This window comes from Psammomys obesus, unplaced genomic scaffold (genome assembly GCF_907164565.1).
Source record: "Psammomys obesus unplaced genomic scaffold, mPsaObe1.curated_primary_1811, whole genome shotgun sequence".
Taxonomy (NCBI): domain Eukaryota; kingdom Metazoa; phylum Chordata; class Mammalia; order Rodentia; family Muridae; genus Psammomys; species Psammomys obesus.
Genome location: NW_026596117.1, coordinates 13,397,418 through 13,418,772, shown reverse-complemented (window position 1 = coordinate 13,418,772; position 21,355 = coordinate 13,397,418). Strand labels below are relative to the sequence as shown.

At 44.3% G+C, this 21,355-nt stretch overlaps 1 protein-coding gene across 7 annotated transcripts in view; it reads right to left on the bottom strand.

The window, feature by feature from the left end:
* Fryl (FRY like transcription coactivator) overlaps nucleotides 1-21,355 on the bottom strand; it is a 223,332-nt gene that overhangs the window by 176,744 nt on the left and 25,233 nt on the right. For 5 of the 7 annotated variants that reach the window (XM_055629350.1, XM_055629351.1, XM_055629352.1 and 2 more), the window contains exon 2: nucleotides 9,082-9,257. The exons of the other annotated variants lie outside the window; for them this stretch is intronic. The gene's annotated coding sequence lies outside the window, so the exon portion shown is untranslated. The remainder of the gene's footprint in view (nucleotides 1-9,081; nucleotides 9,258-21,355) is intronic. 7 annotated transcript variants of the gene reach the window in all.

The window sequence follows — 21,355 nt, the reverse complement described above, 5'->3', positions numbered from 1 at the left end:
AGGAATAAGATGTGAACCAGAAGAAACCTAGAAGGGGCAACCATACTGTCTCTTCACAAAGGCAGCCTGCTGACTGATATACAAACAAAATCCAGTGTGAGCACTGAGCAAACTATGCTTGTCAATATGCAAATGATCACTCTTCATCTAGAAATCAGCCAGGAGGACACTGCCTCTACATGATGTCTGGGGACAGCGAGGGGGGGAACCACAGGTACATTTAAATATACTTCATATTTACAACCTTATTGGCCAATCTCTGCCACCAGGAACACTGAATACTGCTCCCCAAAATGCCGATACTGCCACAGAAACATACTTTGTCAAATCAGTGTGGACAGTCAAGCGTTATGTGATGTCTGCTGAGGTGGAAAGACGGCTTCAAAAGGCAAGCAAGGCTTGTCTGGAATAAGGTCACTTCCTGAAGGTTCTATTCAAGGCGCCTGCAGCACTGTACCTGAGACGTGCCTCTTCTTAGAGAGATTCCCTTGACTCATTCTCCTAATCTCACACAACTCAGCTCTGAAATGAAAATTGCACAGTTCTTTTCACTCCAAATAAACCCAGGAGTGTCTCTAACACAACAAAGACTTCGGTGATCTTAGGGTTGGCGTTTGTAACAAAGGAAAAGAGGGTATGTAGGTCAAAAATAAATCACTCTGACTGACGGGATCTTAAGCGGATTAGGGGAACAGTTAGGAGGGAGCCTCTACGAAACAAGAAAAAAGGAAGTGCACAGTCTACAGGCAGACACGCAGTGATAGGAGACTAGGAGACGCTAAGGAGGGAGGGGAAACATGATGGGCCTTTGGCAACCCACAAGAAGGGAGCATCACGGACCTAAAATACAGGATGTCTCAGTCCCAGGCAGGACACCATTCTGCCCCAGTGAAGGAGCTACCCGGAGTTGTTGAGAAAGGAAGCATTAGGTGAAAAGAACAGGTTTTATTGTTATATTCTTGCTTTGCTGTATTAAAAAAAGAAAAGAAAAAATAGGGTCTCAGGTAGAGCCCCTGGCCTTGAACTGCTGATCCTCCTCTCTCCACCTTCCAAGTGCTGGGATTAGTTACAGAGCTACAAGACTACACCCTATTCACTTGTTACTGGGGATCAAACCCACGACATTCCAGGCAAGCAATCTACCAACAAGCTACAGACCTAGCCATTAAATGACCCGCCACTTCTAAGTTATTTTCTGAAGCTGATTAGAGGGCAAAGGACTAAAACAAATGTTTGATTGTTGTTTGTTTTAAATCTGACTAGTCTAGAGAGTTCTTTCTGAAGACCTGGTCCTGAGGCAGAACTCAGAGAACTCCACAACGGATCAAGCAGGAGCCATCACTGCACAAATGCTCCGACAGTCTCTACGGCTACTGGCCTACATCTCCACTGCCATCTTCCCAAAGACGACCCACGTGGCTGCAGGGACCTGGGGCCTTTTCTCCCTTATATTTGACCTTCACCTATTTTCCAAAACAGTACATAAATGTGTGATGTGATCATCAGAGCCACCTTGACAAGATCCAGAATCACCTGGCAGGTGAGCAAGCCTGTGGGGAATCTTTATAAAGGTTGTTAAAGAAGGAAGACCTGCCCTTGTGGGCGGCACCATTCCCTGTGCTGGGAAAACAGACTCTAAAAAGAGAGAAAGTGAGCTAGCTGACCAACAGGTCTCAGGCCCAGTGCAACCAGCCGCTTTAAGCTCCCGCTGCCTCTACTTCCCCACTGCAATGGACTGCACATTCTTTAAGTTTCTTGGCAGGGTATTTTTCCCAGCTATCGTACAGGTTGCCTTGGTGACTTTTCTCTTCGGTGCTGTGAGAAGCAATGTGACAGAAGTAAGGTCTATGGCCCACACTGGGGGGCTTCCTCACATTTCTACAGCCCAGGAAAAAGGGGGGAGCTGCTGGTACTCAGTTCAAGTTCACTTTCGCCTTTTCTACTTTGTTATTCAGTCCGGGCCTTCAGCACATGAGATGGTGGCCTGAGAGGTCTCCTCTCCTTGGTTAATCCCCCTGGAAACATGCTCAGGCACTTGGAGATGTGTGCCATCCTTGTCCAGTCAGGTTGATAATGACGATGAACTCTCTATCACAGGGCCACAGAAGGTTGACTTCACATTTCACTCTCTGCCCCAGCCTTGAGCCTCAGTTTCTTGGGGTCGGGGGATGGGGGAGAAGAAGATATATTTTAAAAAAAAAAAAAAGCAAATGAGATAACTCCTTTAAGCTAGCCAGGGGGTTGCTGGACAATTCACTTCTGACTCAGCATGCTTCCCTACTGTTTCCTGTGTCTGCAAACTGCTACTCAGACTTTTTTCATCAGGTTAAAGCCTAAGCATCCCTCAAATCTCAGCTTAAATGTCAGTTCATTGAAGTGAAACCCATAACCTCCCCAATCTAATGATGTCCCAACCCTTGAATTCCCTCCTGACACATTAACCACACATCTAGAGCTGTGTTTAGTATGGACTCCCCCAGGAGACCACTGCCTGAGGGCTGGGATTATGACTTGCTACCTAGTGCCAAATTGCAGGGCTTCAAACTTTGGCAGGTATTCCGCCAATACTCACTGCACTCATTTTAAAGAGAGCCACAAAGGGCCTTTGTTTTCTCATCTATGAAGACACCCACACCATTAACTGATAAAGGGGATGCTGGAATATTGGTTCTGTGGATCAAGTCAAATTCTACCTGGGTAATGTCTAAAGAAATAGTTGGAGTCTGGGCTATATAAAGAGGAACTATCAACCATCAAATGATCAGAAAAATAAGTGTACCACCAATGGGGAAAGGACAAGAAAGAAATGAAGCAGGCAGGAAGTAGATTAGAGAATATCTCTGTTGTCAGGAAGGAAACAAAGGGTTGATATTCCTAATAATAAAGGAGCCTATAAGGCAAAAAAAAAAAAAAAAGAAAAAAGAAAAAGAAACCACACCAGAAACCCAAAGAAAGGAGGGCTAAGGGAATGGACAGTTACAAAGCAGAAATACATCTTTACCATGTGAAATCCATCTCATTCAAAAGGAGGGTGGAAATTAAGTTAACAAAAGCTGCAAAGGTTTGAAAGCATGTTCTCTGACATGGCTGGGTACACACAAACAGGCACCCACTGCACTGGTGAGAACACCAATCTAACTAACTCTCAGGACACATCTGGCAATACGTAATAAAACCACAAATTCACTTAGCCTCACACCTTGCTAGCCCACCTCTATGCACCTGCCTAAAGTGTGAGACTATAAAAACACCCTGTGTATACTCACTGCAGCACACTTTATATTAGCGAAAAAACAGGAACAACCCAAACTCGGGTTCATTCAATGAGGTGTTATACTGCTGTAGCAAAGATAAATGAAAACTGGTAAGGAATGATGTTCAGAATGTAGAAAGCAAGGTGTATAAAACATTATAATTTATATTAAAAAGAGAGATAAGAACAGAACCTGTTTAAATTTATTTGTGTGTGTGTGTGTGCGCGCGCGCGCGCGCGCGCGCGCATGCGCAAGTGCTCTCCTACCCACAGGGGCCAGAAGGTGGTCTTGGATACCCTGAAGCTGGGTTACGAACCAACTGCTACGAAAGAGCAGCCAAGTACTCTTAACTGCTAAGCCATCTTCCAGCCCCACCTGGTTATACTTAAGCAAATCAACTGAAATTTTCAAATAATTTCTTATAAGAGGAAAAAGAAATAGGAAGTAACTTGTTTCATTATACCTTGTTTTGTGGCCCTGTCTTTGGACCCATGAAACTGTTATTGATGAGTGTAAAATAACGTTATGTCTTAGAAGTTATGTTTCAAAATAAAATAAGCATAACCAGTTGTGTTAGCTAAGCTACACAGAGAATATTATGGGATGTCTGAGAGGCATGCCAACAGCCCCCACCTCTCAGTATTCACACCCTTACACAATCCCCCTTCTTTAGTGTGGAGTGGTTTTGGAGACTTTTCTGTGAACACAGAATGCAGGAGAATGCCAGTGTTCACAGAAAGGCAACACAACAATAACAAAACAAAACAAAAACAAAAGACAACAGCTCAGTCCCTGCAGAGGGTTTTGTTTTAACGGTATCTGAGCACAATGCAGCCATTCAGCCTTAAAAAAAAAAAAAGTTCTGATGCATGCCAGAACATAAATGACCTTGATAACATGCTGAGGGAAAAAAGCCAGCCACTGGAGGAGAAACGCTGATATGACTCCACTTACGAAGCCCTCAGACTCTCAACAGAGTGGAGGCACGGCTGTGTGGGGCAGGTATGGGCAAGGGGTGAGTCTGTTCCATTCAGTCAGCTCAACTGCAGGACGTTCTGCAGATGAGGGAGAGGACGATGGCTGAGCTGCAGCAGCAAGAACGCACTTTATTGTCATTGCCCTGTATGCGTACCTACGTATGGTCAAGGTGGGGAGCTGCTGCCCTGTGTGCAAAGGGAGAGTGCAAGCGCAGGCCTGGCAAGTGGGGCCCTGGGTTGAACCCCGGCACTGAAGAAAAAGAAATGAAGTTCTGACCAAGATCCACAGAGGGTTTGAATCCTGCCAAGACACAAGAGTGTGCAGGCGCACAGCGCAGAAGGCTCTGTGACCCCCACTGAAATGACGGTGGCCCCAGAAAATATCACCAGGGCAGTCGGTAAGAGGCCCTGGATAGAAACGCTCAGCTAAGTCCCACCCGCCGAAAAACCAGACTGACACCAACTGTGCCATAATGGTGTTCACTGTGGTAAGCTGGGACACTTGAGGAGAGGTACTTACAGAGCAATAGATAACTGATGCACTTGGTACTTTTGCTAAGTATTCTTAGGGGCATGTGCCCTACTTCCAAAAACAATTTATTTTCAAAAACAACATGTTTGAGAAAATAAATAAAGCACATAATGTCTACCAAAAGCATGCAAAGGAATTTGGGGCAACTTGATTCCATCAACTGGAGAGTGGATAAACAAATGGTGGCATTTCACACAATGAAATAGCCTACATGGATAAAGAACTGTCATTTCACACAACAGGGGGAATCCATCCCACAGACAGTTCACACAATGGGGTATTTCAGAGACACTTGCATCATTTGTTAGTTTCGGTAGGGTTTTGTTTGGTTGGTTGGTTGGTTTGAGGTATATGTCTGGTTTTTGAGACAGGGTCTTACTCTGTAGCTCAGGGCTGGCTGTCTAGGAACTCACTGTAGATCAACCTGGCTCCAACTCACAAAGATCCAACTGCCTCCTGTTCTGAAGTACTGAGACTAAAGCATGCACCACCATACCCAGCTAGTTTGCTTTGAGATAGGGTCTTGCTACATGGGCCTGACTGGCCTTAAACCCACAGCAATCCTCCTGCCTCAGCTTCTCAAGTATAATGTAATGAGTCACCATGTCCAAAGTCACAGATACATTAAGAAGAAGAAAAAAAATGCCAGACTGTGACTCTATTATTGCTGAGACTGCTGAATATAGATAATTGTTTAATGTTCTAGTCATATTATTCCTGATGCCACTAAGAGCCAGATATGTAGCTGAGAGGAATTAACATACAATGAAAAATAAATTAGGATGCTAAAACTAAACAGAAAGTACTAGTTTGTACGAGAACCTCTAGAGCCTACATTGTATTCTCAGCACACCACTATACAAAAAAAAAAAATTAGGATTCTGCTGACACCAGAAATGAGAAGGAAATGTCACTCCAGATAGCAAAAAAGCTATTGAAGAAGCTATCCCTACTGGTGGTAGCAAATACAGTTCTATCTAACACACTAAAAAGAACTACAGACCACTGTTCTGTAACCCCTGATCAGGTGCTCCTGAAACAGGATGTCAAAACCAATTTTTGTAAATAAAGTTTTATTGAAACATAGTTGTGGCCATTCATTTACATTGACTAGTTGCTTTCCCTTTACCTTAGCAACTGTCTAAGCCACAAGCAGAGGGAAGGTTAAGGTCTTCAAATACAAACTAACCTGACTGGGGAGAAAAAAATCTTCCAACCCCTGACCTGATTGCCCTTGGTAGGAAATGCTTTAGGGTGGAGGTGGAGATGCGACATTTGGTGTAAGCCCTAGCCTGACACAGACCTGAAAAAAGTAACCACACCATGCCACAACCCAGGCTCTGTTCCGGTTATTAGGGGACACAAAGGAAGGGTGAGACTATCACATCTGCCCACAGGATGTTGTCAGGAACCTCCACATCTAAAGAGGAGCAAGGATCAAACAAGTTCGATGAGGAGGGGGAGCTTGCCAGTCCTGACCCAATCAGACCACCTGTTTTTAAAACAGTAGGAAAGAACTCAGGACTCAATCATGACACTATAACCTGAGTGTTACAGTCTCTGGTATTGAAAGACAGAGACTTAAGGATTCACACTGAAATGCAAATGCCTGGAGTTTGCTTTAAAATAATACAGGAAGGAAAGAAAAGTTGATGAAGAAAAACAAATTTACCTATGACCGATAATTACCTACCCTGGATGGTGAACTCAAAGGGTACCCATCTCTCAGTCTACTTTCGTGTACAGTTGAATTTTTCACTACTAAAGATTTTAAAATAGTGTAAGAAAAAAAAATTCCTCAGATATAAGGAAAAACAAAACTGAACTAAAATGAAGACCTTGGTTAAGAGCACTGTCTGCCCTCCCAAAGGACCCGGGTTCAACTCCCAGCACGCACATGTCAGCTCACAACTGTCTGTAACTCCAGTTCCATGTGATCTGACACTCTCTCATATCAATGCACATAAAATAAAAATAAATTGTTTTTCTAAAAATGAAGACCTTGATTTTGATACCATAGGAATAGTCCGGAGTCCCAAGAAATAATGAGGTGGAAGACAGAAGAGAGGGAGTGAAAAGGGTACCAATGTGCTCAGGGCTCAGTCCCAGAGCACTAAAATTAGTGGAGTAGTTGCTTTTAGCCGTTCCTAGCCTTCAGAAGACAAATGTATTTTTAAGGGTTCTAGGGCTGGAACCACTGATCTAAGATATACTGACCCTGAAAAACAACTAAAGCGAAAATAATAGATATCAGGCAAGCCCAGGAAATCCAAGCACCGCTAATGCAGTAGAGAGCAGTAGGAAAGGGGAAAGAAAGAGCATATGGGTTTAAATAAGGAGAGGCCTAGAAGCCAATAGAAAAGAAGACTTAGAACGAAGGAAGAAAAAGATGAAAAGCACCAACCTGCAAAGAGAGGCACAAGTGAAATATACTCTAACAGCAATGCGGTGGTTTGAGAAATAGTGGCCCCCACAGGCCCATAGGGAGTGGCACTATTAGGAGTTGTGGCCTTGTTAGAGAAGTGCAGTTTTGTTGGAGGAGGTGTCACTAGGAGGCAGGCTTTGAGGTCTCAGATGCTCAAGCCAGTCCCTGTGTGGCATTCTCTTTCTGCTGCATGCCTATCAGGATGTAGAACTCTCAGTTTCTTCTCCTGCTCCATGTCTGTTCCTACACAACCTTGCTTCCCACCATGATGATAATGGACTAACCTCTGAAACTGTAAGGCAGCCCCAATTAAATGTTTTCCTTTATAAGAGTTGTTGTGGTCATGATGTCTCTTCACAGCAATAGAACACTGACTAAGACAAGCAGATATCTTATGCTTGTCTCGTAACTTACTAACAAAATAGATCAAACCAGATCACCAGATGGGAGAGGGAAGAAAACATATCCTCAATTAAAAAAAAAAAAAAAAAAAAAAAAAAAAAAAACTTTTTTAAAAAAACTTTAAAAAAAATCAAAACTTTCATTTCATTCAATTAAGTAACAAGGCACTATATAAAATATTTTTTAAAAAGTAAACTCACAAATAATTTAATTGACTCATTGTATAGATAAGAAAAGTGATGTCTAAAGCTAATTAGTTTGCACTTTTAAAAACCCTATGTAGTTGATGGTAACAACTAGAGCTGAACCACATAGACCCTTTTCCACTCTGCTGCTGAGGATCCCATCTAATGCCAGGCTTCCAATATGGTGACTTCTTTATTATGCTAAAAGTCTCTGTGCATCTTCATTCATAAACAGCAAGCATTTGGTAAATGTGTTAACTGCCACAAAGGGGGCCTGTTTCAAACCAGTTCATTTTTCCCATTTCAGCAATGTGTTATGCTCAATCTTCCTCCACTGCCCTTTCTGTCCAAAGATGTGCACATATGAAAAGACACGTGCAGGACCATGCATTGAAAAGACAGACATCACAACACCTCTCTGATGAGTGTGTGCATGATTTCCCATCACCAGGACTCAGAGGAATCGTGGAGAACCAAAGCCTCTCAACACACCAGGTTCATGTGTTTGACTGTTACTCTGGGCTTTCAGGGTGATCACACTGAGTCTCCCTTGGGAAATCAATAAAGATTTCTTAAGGTGGGGGGGGTTCTAGAGTCACATGACTTGATAGCAACTGAGGATGCAAGGCCTGCCCAGAATGTGAGGGGTACTGTCCAGTAAACTGAGGACTTCAGTGGAACAATTGGAGAAAAAAGTGGCCATTCCAGGCTCACACTTTCCCTGCTTCCCAGATACTTCCCTTTGTCATGCCTTTCTGCCTAGATGGTTCTGCCACAGGCTCCCCGAAACCATGAGCCCAAAAAAATCTTTCCTCTTTTTAAGTTGGCTTGCTGAAGTATTTTGTCATAGCAATGAAAAGTGACCAGTGCAACTATTTTTTTTCCAGTGCAACTATTTTTATATGTATTATTTACTGATGTTGGGTTTCACATTCTATCAGTATGGCAGTACAGAAAGGCTGTTTTAAAGCTTTTAAAGGCTGTTTTAAAACCCTATGTTACTGCTACTTCTAGATATAGTTCAGAAGAAATTATCAAAAATAACTGACTTATATATAAAAAGAGAAGACCTAGAAAAGGCAGCCTAGAACAATTCCATCATCCTAGAAAGGGGCAGGCTCCAAGCCTGCCAGCCTGAGTTCCACCCCCAAGACCCACATGACGGAAGGACAGACTGACTCCCATACCCTCCTCATGCTTGCACAGCCCCCACTCACACACTCACACACACACACACACACACACACACACACACACACAGAATAAGTAAACTTCGATCTCTTTTTTTAAAAGTCCATATCCTTACCACTTAGAAACTGATGTTGAGGCACAGAGTTTGTAGAAAAGACACCAAATTTGGAAAGGATCCATCTAGAAGCTTCTTCAACCTGGAGCTTGTACTTTACAGGCACTGAAGAGGGCACGCTGGGAAAAAGCAGCAGGGATGCTCCATGTCTGCAGCGGCGTGAGGAATGTCAAAGGCTGGAAGACAAGAAAGAGTGCAGAGTTGGTTACTCCTAACAGCCACGCCTAAAACAAAGTTCACAGCATTCTAGCAGCTGCCACATAAGGTGTCACTAATAAGATTACCATTGCAATTGACAATTTGCTCAGGAACTTGCTTGTTTAAAAAAAAAGAAAAGAAAAAGAAAAAGAAAAACCACCTCAGGACTGCACTCGCCCAGCAGGCATCCTCAAAGCTTCTATCTCCAACAGCATAAACATGGAATTTTAAAAAAGCATCTCAAGGCCGGGTGTGGTAGCCCACCCCTTTGGTGCCAGCACTCAGGAGGCAGAGGCAAGCAGCTCAGCGTGAGTTCCACACCAGTCTAGTCCCCATAGCCAGTTCCGGAACAGCCGGGGCTACACAGTAAGAGCCTCTCTCAAAAACAAAAACAAAAAGTATTCCAACTATCTCTATGGAGATATGGAACAATGAGCATTGACCTTCCGGGGCTCTAACTTCAATGTTACTTTTCCACTGCTACCATCTTTCCCGAGTGTTACAATCTTAAAGGAAATGCCAGTCATAGTTACTTGCTTCTTGAGGAAACGGGGTCATAATAGTATTTCTTTGGCTTGAGGACACAGCATGTGGGGACTTAGAGCAATGACCTGGGACTACCTTTCTTCCTACGCAGGGCCCCTGGAGGCACAGGTGCTCGGAGATGCTGGAGGTGGTGTCCATATGCTCACCATGGGGTCTGCAATTAACCAGTGACCTCGGAAATACCATCCTACCCATAAAACCACACGTGCAGAGTGACAGCTGGGTGGCTACAGATTAGTGTAGGGTCATTTGTAAAAGTAAAACAGAAAACAACCCAGAAGGATGCGTTAAAAAAAAAATAAAAATTGCCTGCGAATTCCACACAGCTGCGAAATGCAGATGCGCTGTGAAAAGCCACACGAAGACCACCTGGCTACATTAAAGAAGCAAGCTACAGAACACTATGTCATATTCCATGTTTAAGAAAACAGCCTGTTAGACTGGGCGCAGTGGCGCATGCCTGTAATTCTAGCATATCGGGGGTGGAAGCAGGAGGGTCAGAAGCCCCATACAACGCGTTAAGACACCAGCTCAGGCTGCGGAGACCCTGTCTCAAAAAATGGGGTTGGTGGTCTCTATAGCACTTAAAGTTTCATTAGAAATGGGTCAAATGATCACCACAGAGGACAGTAAAGACATAGGGATTGGAGCAGTTAAGAGTCCTTTGTTATCAAAACGAGTTCCCAAAAGAAGAGTCTTCCAGTTTCATAGTCAGGTACCCCAGGTTTACTTTTCTGAAAACAAAACAAAACACCAGGGGCTACTTCCCTCCTGATGGGGGAGGGGGAATCCCCTTGCTATTGGTAGCAATCCAGCATACCCTGAGTGCGGATTGGATACCAGCCCTCCAGGCATTGAGTGAAATTGCAAGCTCTATTCTGGGTACCCTAAACCCCCATGCTGTCCATTCCCTAGCTGCTAGGGAAGGTTTAGGGAGGCGCCAAGGCACTCTTCTGGGACTGACAACCAACACGTGAGCATGTGACATGTTCTCTAAAATGTTCACAGCTCTACATGAGGACTCAGAAGGCTTGCAGAATTCTACATGCAAAGGCTGCTTATATTACCCCCCCCCAAAAAATGGGGCAAGAAATGTGAACATCTGAATTATGAAAAAAATAAATTATGGTTTTCTTGGAAGACACACCAGCCTACTCTTAACCTAGAGTTTGTAGTTGAACATGATAGATTCACCACACATTCTGGGGGGGAGGGAGTTGTCATTTTTATCAATTCCTTGAGAAATGTGTATAATGTATTTTGATACATAGTCACCTCCCTCCCAACTCTTTCCAGGCTTCCCCATCTACCCAACTTTGAGTCCTTTTTGTTTTTTAAACTCATCAAGCCCAATTTGTGCTTTAACATGGTGCCTTCCATTGGATTGTGGTCAACTTGCCAAGGCTACCCTCTCCCTCGCCCAGCACCTAACAGCTGCCCGTAGCTCTACGGCTACGGGTGGGCTCTCAGGCTCGGCTCCCCTCTCCATGCTGGGATCTGGGCTGGCTTGGATCTGCACAGATCTTGTCTATACAGTCACAACTCCTACAAGTTCACATGTGCAGCTGCCCTGCTGTGTCCAGAGGCATTGTCTCCTCGTGGTCATGCCTGCCTCAGGCTCTTCTACTATCTACTCCTCGTTCACAGTGACCCCTGAGCCCTGCAAGGAAGGAGTCAGTATACATGTTCCTTTAAGGCTGAGCAGTCTACAGTCTAATGTTTTCAGTCCTTAGCCAAGTGTGGAGCTGCGGTAATTGCCATCTACTGCAACAGAGACTTCTCTGTTTCTACTCTGTGCCTGAACTGTTCTAACAGAGTATAAATTTAAAAGAGAGAGAGAGAGAATCAAAGAGCCATTCTTTAGTAGGGTAAACTTAAAATAGTTTCAAAGATAATGTGTAAAAATGTTACTAAACAACAACAACAAAAAAAAAAAAAACAAGACCTAAAAATTGGTTTATTCACTAACGTACATAGAACTAGTATGCACTCAATATACAAGGAATTGCTACCAGTAGCAAGGGAAGGGTTCTTCTCAGGGGCGGCCAGAGATACATAATGCCAAACTAAATACGGAGAGAAAATACTTTTATTTCTAGACAGCAGTTTTAAGTAAGTAAGATTTCTCTTACACTTTTTCCCAAACATTTGTTATTGTGATGATCAGAAAAACCACTTTTAAAAGTAAAACCTCAAAAAGATGGCGTTATGGGTGAATGTACTTGCCCCATCCCTAAATTCACGTTCTGACACGATGACCCCAGTAGAGGAGATGGGGACTTTCAGGGGAAGTCAGGTCATGAGGGCGTGGTCCCCAGAATGGGAATGACACCCCTACTAAAAGTTCAGGAGAGGTTGCTTCCTCTAACTATGGAAACAGGAAGTGGGCTCTCACCAGCCTCCTGACTGGCCTTCACCGTGGACTTCTCCACCTCCCGATGGTGAGAAACTAACTCGCCTCACCATCCTAAGGTATGACATTGCCATAGCCCGAGCCGGCTAAGGCTGATCACGCCAAGTAACAAGAGCATGGCTAAAACCCTTACACACTGCTAATGGGAACAGAACGTCAGGGAGCCATTCCAGAAAATTCTACATGTTCCTCAAAAGACAAACACAATGAAAATATACACACCCCTCAAAAAAAATTCATGGTCACTGCACCATTTTATATAATAACCAAATGGTAGAAAAAAACTCAAATGTTGCCTACCAATGAATGGACAGCTAAAACTGGTACTGGTTATCACACTACCACAAAAAGAAATCATGTACTGATAGGCAGCACACAAGGGATGATCTGTAAAGTATACTAAGTTAAGCAAGCTGACGTCTAAAAGAGACAGGCCTTTACGCAGAAAGTAGATAAGCAGATGCTGAAGAACAGAAGAAAAGAGGGGAGTGGTAAAAATGTTACAATCGGCTGTGGAGATGGGTGTTCAAGCCTGTGAATGCGCAGCCGCCACAAGTTGTACACTTTAAGTTGGTAATTCATAGCGTTGTGTGAACTATATTTCAATGAAACTGCTTCTTTCAAAAAACAGCTCTTTCAAAAAATAGCTCTATTCAATTTTTTACCAATAACCCAACATCCACATCATTTATTAGCTTGGACCTTTGTAGAATGGGAAGGCCTTGGGTCTAAACATAAGACGAGGCTCCTGTCAACCCTAAAAGCATGGAGAGGCCATGGCTTCTGGATTTCAGCTTCCTACAGGCCATCGGAATCAGAGGAGCCAATCTTATTTTTCTCCTAACAGAGCTACATACCAGCCATAAATAAAATTTGTTCTAAAATCTGCTGAGGTCAGTTGCATTTAATATAATTATACAATTTGGTCAAGTATTACATCAAGAAGGAATGTGAAAAGAAACTGCTTTGTCTCTAAAAATGAACTTTTTATGATCTAAGGGAAATCATTCTCAAAAGCATTATAGAGAAAATGCCTTAAGTGTATTTCAAAAGACTGACAAATTTAAAACATTTATAGAATGTTTAATATACTTTCCACCTTATTTCAAACAAGTTTTCCTTCCTATTCTGTGTGTGCGTGTGTGTGTGTGGTGTCTGTGCATGTCTCGTCACCCATGTGCTGGTAGAGACCTGAAGTTGTTCACATGGCTCCCTTGGTCTCTCTGCAATTTGTTCACTGACACGAGGCCCCCCTGAATCAGGAGCTCATCAGTTCTGCCTACACTAGCTAGCCAGCCTTCTCTGTCTTTGCCTCCCAAGCACTGGGGTTACAGGTGGCCCACACACCTGCCCCGCTTTGAAATGAATGCCGAGATCCAATCCGTGGTCCTCATGCTTGCCTGACAAAGTACTTTATTCGCTGAGCCATCTCCCCAGGCCCCTTAACAAGTTCTCTATTAAATTAATCAACTGCCAGTATATCACACACCAAATGCCGTGTAAGAAGCCTCTGGAGTTATTGAAGGTGTGGGAGGGGGTTGTTTGCTTGTTTGTTTCACCTTGCTTTAAAGATAGAAGTCATGTGCCCTTGGGCTTGAACCCCTAAATCCTCCTGTTTTCACCTACAAAGTGCTAGGATCATCACCATGCTTGGCTATGTAAGTTATTTTTCTCAGAGACTAACATAGGGACTAAATGTGATGGCTCAGGAGTTAAGAGCACTGCCTGATCTTGCAAAAGACCCAGGTTCAATCCCCAGCAGCCACACGGCAGCTAACAACTGTCTGTAACCTAGAGAATTCCAGAACCTCTTCTGGATTCAGGCACATGGTGTACAGATATATATGAAGGTAAAACACACACGCATATAAAAAAAGTAAAGAAATCTTGCTTTAAAAGGAGTGGCACGGAATCGTGTTACTAGAGAAAGGGCCTGACCCTACTGAGCACCCTCCTGAGACTCTGAGACTTAGGTCTCCACACCAACTGCATCCCCACCATCTCAATGACACCCCATCTCTTCAAGTGGAAATGAAACCGTTGCCTAGTGTCAACTCTGCAGGCTTAACTCAGACCACTCAAGTGTCCCCTTCCTGGGCACTTCAGTTTCTAGACATTTCACACTGACCTCTAAGCCTCCTTTTGCAAAGCTAAACTGCATCTCAGGTCTGTGATAAGGTGACAAAAAGAAAAGGCCCAGAGATCTGGAAAAGTCTTCCTCACTCATTTACACCCATGTATATGCTCCACAGGCGCCCATTTCCTGCCTAGGACTACACATCTCCAACTCACCTTTAAAAAAAAAAAAAAAAACCTCACACTTAGTATCGTTGGGTTGTTGTTATTAAGGAAGGCACTCTCTCCCTCCATCATATGGGTTCCAAGATCGGTCTTCAGGCTGAGCAACAAGTCCCTTTACCTGCCGAGCCATTCAGCAACCTGCCTTTCTTGTCACCCAACTTAGTCACCTCTGTCTCCAGCTGTGACTCCCAGGCCCTGGAGCACTCAAATAGAACATGGTCTTCCACTTGACCACAACAGAAGGCTATGTGGGAGTCCCATGGAGTCTCCGCCCTCTCTTCTTTGGGGACTTCACTGTATCTCAGCCATTGTTTCCCAAGGCATAGTTCTGCCTGCCAAACAGCTGGGAGCCTCACTGTCCTGGAGTCAAGGCTGTAAGGAGAGAGACAAAACCACCAACCTGTGTTCTCTAGACTCTGCTCTGGACAAGGGTACCTCACACACTCCCCCACCCACATCTGCCGGCCCCTTTCTGCTATATGGAATGTCCTGCCTTTGTGTCTATCAACTGAAACACTTGTAAAAATGTTTTTAAAGTAGAAAGCCACTTACCCACTCAAGAGCCTCGGGCTTCTCAGCTGCAAAATGAGAACAATGCTTTCAGAGGCTAGTTCGTAAAGCTTTCCAAGGGCTATCAAAGGATCCGGAGTATTGTTTAGTGTGAACTTAGAACAATAGCTGGCAGGTGTCACTCAACAGTTCTGTCCCATGAACACAATGAGAATCCAAGAAATATTTTCTCAATCCACGTAACAATGGAAAAATGCCTTTTCCAGCCATGCTGTACTCTTTGCTCTCCACAAAGAACAGTCTGAGGATTGACACCTCTGAGAAGGAAAGGGAATTTCCGACAGAGCTTTCATTTTATGGGCGTCTCACTGACACACGATGGCAGAACAGAGACCACTACTTGATGGTCAGTTGCTTGATTCACTAGTACATATGGAAAAGAAGGATAGGGGCAAAATGGAGTCGTTTCACTCTACATACATGTACCTATATGTATATATGTACATATATTTATGTGCATGTATGTATGTGCACATATATTTTTTAACTGTGATGGACATTCAACACGTCCTTTGCCATCATGTCTGTTTCTCAGTGCACAGAGCCTATTCACACTCTTGTCCAGCTGACACCACCATCTGTCTCCAGAACCCTCTTAATCTTGCAAAACTCAGTACCCATGACACAGTGATGCCCCGTCACCCTGCCCTGGCCTCTTACAGACACCTACCCACTTGGCTGTTGCAATGAAGCGCTGACTCGGGGTACCTCATACCACTGGAATCACAGCTACTTGCCCTCCGGGGGCCCTGGCTTATTTCACCAAGCACAGCGTCTTCAAGGTTTATGTGTGTTATTTCGGTTTTCAACAAGATCTTCAAGACCACTCAAGGACGGGGCTTGGGTACACTGTAACTCACGTACGTTACTGGCACTGCCCTGAAGGTTTGGGTGACTCAGACAAAGGGGGCGGACACACACCCCTCACTTGGCATCATGCCAGGTACTCCGTGGGGTGCGTTTCTCTCACCTCTTAATCGAGCCCACACAGCTCTAAGGAGGTACTTACTGTGACTCCCAACCAAGATGAGAAAACGGGTTCTGAAGAGCTCTCGATGTGAACCGGGCCAATCTTTCACACCCTGTGTCCACTTTGTTCTCATCATAGAACTTTCTCACTGGCTGACACAAGCTTGTGTATATTTGTGTCTTCAGTCCCTTAAGTGTCTGTATCAGAAGCCGTTGTTACTTCAACCCACCCAAGGTGGACAGAGTGGAGGTTGGAAGGGGGAGGACAGGTAAACGCAAATGTCACAAGGGGACTGTGCCGCTGTGCCAGTCACACACGGGAGCTCTTCGCGTACGCACATCACTACTCTACCCACAATTACCCATGGACTACACAGCTTACAGCCCAAACATCGTGTGCCCTTCTGAAAGTCTTGCCCATGGATGATTTTTTTGGATGCTCAGAAAGCAGAAGGCATCGTTACCCTTAGGGTTCGTTCCTAGATACAGAAACAGAGACTGTAAAACACAAAGACAGACGATAAAAACCTAATTCAGAAATCCAGTATTTCAGAAAGGCAAACATAAACCTATCGCATCCTTGTTTTCTATGAGCCTTCGTTTTTTAAACCACCTGAAGACTCTCTTTTTGTGACTAAGGCTGAAAAGAGTATATACATCCCAATACGTTTCTTACATCGTTATGGTTTGAATCTGAAATGGCTCCCATGAGCTCAACTTTGGGGCTTCTGCTCTCCAGTGGGTGGTGTTATTCGGGGAGGTTGTGAGGTCACTAGGAGACGAGGTCTAACCTGTAGAAATAAGTCACTAGAGGTGGGCCTCAGGAGGAAATAACCTGGCCCCTGTCAAGCTCTCTGATGTCTGCTCCACTGTGACCTGATCTGTCCCTGCCACAGCCTCCAGCACCATCAATTGAGCTGTTCCTCCCTGCCTCCTGCACTGTGATGGACTGCAATCCTCTGAAACTGTGAGCCAAAAATAAATGTTTCTGTCCCATACGGTGGTCACAGCAATGTAAAAGTAACTGGTGCAAATAAAAGCTGCATATACACAAATATGCATTACTACCTTTTCCTTTGGACTGAAGCATCCTACATTGCTCATTTTCTCCCTTCTGGCTGGTTAAAACTATTATGCTTTGAAGTTATTAAAAACTAAATACAACTGGGTATGGTGGTACATACCTTTAATCTCAGCATTCAAGGAAAGAGGCAGATGGATCTCTGGGAGTTCAAGGGCAGCCTGGTCTAGAGTGAATTCCAGGGCAGGCAGAGCAACATAGTGAGGTTTCAAGGAAAAACAAACAAACAAAAAAACATAAATGAAAACAAAGAAAAAATAAATATATTCCTAACCTTCTTAAGATATTTTTCTTCCCAAGTTAAAGATGCAAACTACCTCTACAGTTAGAAGAATATAAAATGGTGTGGAAAGAAATTGGGTTCTTTTAAGGGCTTCTAATAAATCCCTACTTAGAATCAAAGTCTACATATCTTATTAAACTGTTGTTTTCAGAAAGTAATTTCTTTTGATCACAGTATGAAAAATGCTAGTTTAAAAAAAAAGTACTGTGTTCAGAAAATAACTTTATCCTCAGCCATGCAGCCAAGAAGCCAGCAGTTTCCTTTCTGTGGGAAACAATGGGCCTTGAGAAACACATTCCCAGCTAAATGCCTTTGCATTTTCCACACACAATTGGTTCAACTTCCTAATAATCGCCACTTACCAGAAATGAGAGAGATAAAAATCTATCATGATACACAATGAGACTGAGCAAGCCAAAAAGAGAAGAAGAAAAAGCAAATCGCCACGGCTCCTGAAGAAGGTGAGGAGAGTCAAAACTACCAAGCCAACACAAACATCTCCCAGCTACTGTTTGAGGCCGACTACGGAGGTTTCAAGGTGACAAAAACTCATTTCTTTCTTCCTCCCTAGGGAGGGGTCACAGCTATAAGCATGTCCACATGGTTTACCAACATCCCCTCTGCCACAAAGGAGCAGAGGGAAATCCCTCTGATACTTGGGGCATTTTTGCCTCCATTTATGATAAAAAAGCCCTCCCAACACTGGTCTCTGTTTAGTATTTCCCTGGCTTTCCTCCTCCTCATTCTCCTTCCCCCATCCCACCTGTGCTCCACCAGAATCAATGTTCTCAAAGCCCTCTACAGTTCATGAGCCCAGATCTTCAATGGATTCAAAGGCAGCATGTCTCTCTCCATATTTAAAAATGCTTCCTTCACTTGGACTGCAAAATGTCACACCCTATCCTGGCTTTATTTAATTTTTTTCTTGTTTTATGAGACAAGGATCCTTTTATGTTGATCGTGCTGGCTTCATAGTCCATCCTGCCACCTCAACACACACCAGCCCTCCTAGATTTCTTCAACTCTCCAAGTACCCCTCCTCTGCTTCTTCTCCAGCTCTGATTGACAGGACAGCCAGAGGTCAGCCTTCAACATCCTGCCCACTGACATTACCCTGCCGTGACCACCTGCCAGGAAAACTTACATTCAGATCTGACTATGCCAGCACAGAGCTGGTATCTCTGACCAAGGCCGGCCTCTCCTCTAACCGACAGCCTTGCAAACACAACTATCCATTTGGACTCGACTAAATAATCCCAAACTCAACTCTAAATATACCTACATCTTTGCCTGTCCCTAAGGTGGTGCCTTCGCAAACACCACCATGGTTCTTCAAATTGCTGCAGCCAGGTACCCCAGACATGCTCCCACCAGCAACCTGTCAACATTTCTTCTCTTAGCTGTGTCACTGAATTAGCATCTTCCCCAAATCTGATCACACCTCTCCACATCTGCTGCCGCTTCAGTCAGCCGCAGTGTCTTCTCTGGCTCAAGCCCATGCTTACCACCCTGTTGGCCTGATGTTCTGTATCCATGAGGAAATACATGAGCTCTCTTTTCCCCTACTCTAGCCACACCAGCTTTCCAGTTAGAACAAAGTTCCCAGAGAGCCTGTGCGCAAGGTCCCTCCCTGCATCCAGACCAGTGCAAATGCCGTCACCCCACCCAAAACTAACTGCTGCTCGCTGTGCTCCCAATAACTTGACTCTGCATTCTACATCCAATGTCAACACTTGTCCGGCTGACGAAGCAGGAGCTCCCAGAACAGCCCTTTACCATCACGGGCACATCTCCTTACTCCCACGCTCAATAACCACTTGTTGCTTAGGCAAACCATGCCCGTGATAATACTAACTTTAAAAACATTCAGTGTCTTGCCAACATTTCACTCAATAAAATGAATACTGACTATTAGCAATGCCCTACATTTTTCCATTTGGCTGCTTTTGAAGCATGTTAATCAGCAGAGTGACTGCAAGAGAGCTGAGCTTGCTTGAAATCTTCACTACTGAAGCCAATGCCTTTGTGTGGCTTTTCTTCCATGCTGAGATGCAACCCGAACTCTCCAGAAAACGGTGGATTTTAAACTGGATCCTCTCTTCTTCCTCTGAAGTAACTGAGTCAAGCTACATGTAATCAAGCTTTGGAGGGCAATCTCAGATAAGCGTGCTCCCTGTTCTAACGCCAGCCACAGCTGACCACCACAGAAGAGAACAGCAAACAGTTTACAAATTAGAAAGGGATAACACCATTCTCAAGCACCTCAAGTTGAGTTTTTTGGTTTTGGTTTTTTGTTTGTTTAGGGGTCAAGGCACATGCATGCCATGGCATAGATGTAGTGGTCAGAGAGCAGCTTTGGGGAGTGGGTTCTCTCCTTCCACCCAGACAGGTCTGCAGATCCAACTCAAGTCCACAGGCTTGTCAGCAAGTGCCCTTAGCTGCTGAGTCACCTCCCTGACCCAAATCATGAATTTCTACAGAAGTATTTTAAGGTAAGACTACAGGAAGGAAGGAAGTTAGAAAGAAAGAAAGGAGAGACAGAGTGAAAGAGAGACAGAGGCAGCCTTCTCACCTTGCAGACCAGTTATTATCTGCTATGGTCTGATAGCCTCCTGCCAGTTCACATCTCAAAGATGAGCCCCAGAAGATAACAGACCACACTCAACCCCTCCCTCCACCATTTGTTAAGATAAATATAGACTGCAATCTTCAACTGACTCTATCCCTGAGAGAAAGGAGAGAAGTAATACAAACTCTGTCCCAGCAGGGCAAAGCCCCAGCATGAGATACTGTGTGTAAGGACATCACTCCCTATGTGAGGAGAGCTGGTAGAGAGAAAAGACCAGCAAATGGGTAACACCAACAGAAGTGGCCCTAGCAAGTTTCCGAACCAAGGTGTGAAGGCCAAAAAAAAAAAAAAAAAAAAAAAAAAAAAAAACCACTTGCTTTCTAAGATAGCTGTTCCTTTGGGGGATGATCAGAGAAGTGATTAAAAATGCAGATAAGGGAGCTAGAGAGACAGCTCAGTGGTTAAGAGCACAGGACTGCTCTGCTAGCGAACATGTCGCAGTCCAGCACACAAACACTATGGCTCATAACTCCAGTCCCAGTGGACCCCAACACCCTCTTCTGACCCCCTCAGACACCAGGCATACACATGGTGCTCAGCCATAGATGCAGGCAAAACATCCACATACAGAAGATTAAAACGAACACATTTTTAAAATACATAGACACACACAAACAAATGAGGGCTGGGAAGTGGCTCGGGAGGGCAAGAGCGATTGCTATGCAAGCATCAAGACCCGCGGACGGCTCAGTCATCGTAAAGTGCTGGTCACACAAACAGGAGGGCTGGAGTTACCTAAAAAGATGGGTAATGTGGCTTTAATCCGCTCTAATCCCAGTTCTGTGGAGGTGGAAACAAACAGGTCCTGGAGTTCACTGGCCAGCCAGGCCAGGCAAATTGGTGAGCCCTAGGTTCTGTGAGCAACCCTGTCTCAAAAAATAAGGTCGAGAGCAACTGGGAAAGACACCCAATATTGGTCTGTGAGGGTCTGGGAGGGTTTTATTTCACTGACATAGTGGATAGTATCCACACTCATATACGAATACTAATAAATGGATTGTGGTGGCCTGCATATAACACTAAGGTTGGCTAGGAATACCAAGCTGGACCATAGTGGGCAATAACAGAATATCCATCTATATCAATTATCATAAAGACAGTATTTTAGATGGAGAGGTGGTCTGGGTGCCAAGTCCTCAGGCACCCAGCATGATGAAGAACAGAACTAGGGAAGAAAGCTGAGGACAGGCCAGTGAAGATCACAGACATATGCACACCTTGACAGCGTGGTATCCTGGAAGCCTTATTTCCAGCTAATTCGGCTAGTGTTTGTTAATTTGACGG